Raw genomic sequence first — 3,010 nt, forward strand, 5'->3', positions numbered from 1 at the left:
TTTAATTGGGTCTGGCTTACAGGTTCAGACTTCAGTCCATTATCATCAAGGCAGGAACATGGCAGCATCCAGGCAGGCATGGTGCAGAAGGAGCTGAGAGTTCTACATCTTCATCTGAAGGCTGCTAGCAGAATACTGACTTCCAGGCAGTTAGGATGAGGGTCTTAAAGCCACAATGACACACCTACTCCAACAAGGCCATACCTACACCAACAGGGCCACACCCTCTAATAGTGCCACAACCTCGGCCAAGCATATACAAACCACCACACTCAGTCAAATGGTTTTGCCTTTTTTATCCTTTTTTTATTGGATATTTTCTTTATTTACATTTCAAATGTTTTCCCCTTTCAAGGTCTTCCCTTTGGAAACCCCCTATCCTATCATCCCTTCCCCTGCCTCTATGAAGGTGCTCACCCACCCACCCACCCACTCCTATCTTCTCACTCTGGCTTTCCCCTACACTGGGGCATCAAACACACTCAGGCCCAAGGGCCTCTCCTCCCACTGATGCCAAGAAGGTCATCCTCTGCCACATATGTGGCCAGAGCCATGGGTCCCTCCATGTGTACTCTTTGGTTGGTGGTCCAGTTCCCAGGAGCTCTGGTGACACTGTTGCTCCCACCATAGGACTGCAAACCCCCTCAGATCCTTCAGTCCCATTTTCAATTTCTCCATCAGGAACTCTAAGCTCAGTCCAATGGTTGACTGCAAGCATCCATCTCTGTATTTTTTAGGCTCTGTCTCCTCTCAGGAGACAGCCATATCAGGCTTCTGTCAGCAAACACTTCCCGGCATCCACAATAGCATCCAGATTTGGTGACTGTATATGGGACGGCTAATATCCACTTACCTGTGACTGCATACCATGTGAGGGTTTTTTTGTGACTGAGTTACCTCACTCAGGATGATATTTTCAAGTTCCATCCATTTGCCTGAGAATTTCATGAAGCCATTGTTTTTAATAGCTGAGTAGTCCTCCATTGTGTAAATGCACCACATTTCCTGTATCCATTCCTCTATTGAGGGACATCTGGGTTCTTTCCAGCTTCTGGCTATTATAAATATGGCTGCTATGAACGTAGTGGAGCATGTGTCCTTATTACATGTTGGAGCATCTTCTGGGTATATGCCCAGGAGTGGTATAGCTGGGTCCTCAAGTAGTACTATGTCCAATTTTCTGAGGAACTGCCAGACTGATTTCCAGAGTGGTTGTACAAGCTTGCAATCCCACCAACAATGGAGGAGTGTTCCTCTTTCTCCACATCCTTGCCAGCATCTGCTGTCGCCTGAGTTTTTTTTATCTTAGCCATTCTGACTTATGTGAGGTGGAATCTCAGAGTTGTTTTGATTTGCATTTCCCTAATGACTGAGAATATTGAACATTTCTTTAGGGGTTTCTCAGCCATTCGAGTTTCCTCAGTTGAAAATTCTCTGTTTAGCTCTGTGCCCTATTTTTTTAACCTGAGAGTAACCTTTCCAATGCTGCGACAGAGAAAAGACCAGTGAGAAGGAAGGAGTCAAAGCCCCGAGTGGGCAGGGTTCTCCTTGGAGATCAGGGGCCATGGACACCCTCAGAAAAAGTGAATTGCCTCTTGCTGTGTTACATCAAAGGTAATACAGGGGGAAATGCCACTCTAAGCCATGGGTGAGTCCCCAGACACATTCTGAAGCAATTTCCCAGCTAGAGAATACAGCAGTCGGCAAATCTGCACTAACAGTAATGACTTCCTCCCCTGGAGACCCTTCACTTCCATGTAGCTCTCCATCCTCCCTCCCACACGCACACTGTGCTCCCCAGCACCAATCTTCCAGGAGCCTAGAAGTCCATGGCCATCTGAGAGGGGGTCAGAGAGTCCATGAGGCATCTTAAAAATGGTCAGCCTCCTCCCAGTTGCTCGGCTGTGTCAAGATGAAGCTGAACATCTCCTTCCCCGCCACCGGCTGTCAGAAGCTCATCGAGGTGGACGACGAGCGCAAGCTACGCAACTTCTATGAGACCGGAAGTAGCCGCTGATGCTCTTGGTGAAGAGTGGAATGGTTATGTGGTCCGGATCAGCAGTGGGAATGACAAGCAAGGTTTTCCCATGAAGCAGGGTGTTCTGACCCATGGCAGAGTGCGCCTGCTGTTGAGTAAGGGGCATCCCTGTTACAGACTAAGGAGAACTGGAGAGAGGAAGCGCAAGTCTGTTCGCGGATGCATTGTGGCCGCTAATCTCAGTGTTCTCAACTTGGTTATTGTAAAGAAATGAGAGAAAGATATTCTTGGACTGACAGATACTACTGTGCCTTGTCGGTTGGGTCCTAAAAGAGCTAGTAGAATCCGAAAGCTTTTTAATCTCTCCAAAGAAGATGATGTCCGCCAGTATGTTGTCAGGAAGCCCTTAAACAAAGAAGGTAAGAAGCCCAGGACCAAAGCACCCAAGAGTCAGTGTCTTGTTACTCCATGTGTCCTGCAACACAAACGCCGATGTATTGCTCTGAAGAAACAACGCACTAAGAACAACAAGGAGGAGGCTGCAGAATTCCTAAACTTTTGGCCAAGAGAATGAAGGAAGCCAAAGAAAAGCGCCAGGAACAGATTGTCAACAGACGTAGGCTGTCCTCGCTGAGAGCTTCTACTTCTAAGTCTGAGTCCAGTCAAAAATGAGTCTTTACGTGCAACAAATAAATAATGACCTTGAATCTCAAAAAAAAAAAAAAAAATGGTCAGCCTGTCAGGGAATCACAAAGGACATCTATCACAGGGTCTGCAGCCCCTCCAGCCACCCTTTACAGATGCCTTTCTTTTAACTCCAACCTGAGGCACGCATGGTACACCTGGGAGATGCTGTGAGAAGCCAAAACCATCAAGGTGAGGTGAGCAGAGTGTGGTGAGAACCAAAATGAGGCGGAGCAGCAGATAGAGTCGCTCTCAACAGGCTGGGGCTGCTTTACTGAAACAGCAAGGAACTCCAGCCTTTCCGTGGGATGAAGAGAGAGGGGCTAGGAGACATATGTAGCTACCAGG

The 3,010-nt window shown here is 47.6% G+C and overlaps 1 pseudogene; it reads left to right on the plus strand.

Annotated features, from left to right (window-relative positions):
- Window positions 1,887-2,688, plus strand: Gm12242 (predicted gene 12242; annotated as a pseudogene).

This window comes from Mus musculus, chromosome 11 (assembly GCF_000001635.26).
Source record: "Mus musculus strain C57BL/6J chromosome 11, GRCm38.p6 C57BL/6J".
Lineage (NCBI taxonomy): Eukaryota > Metazoa > Chordata > Mammalia > Rodentia > Muridae > Mus > Mus musculus.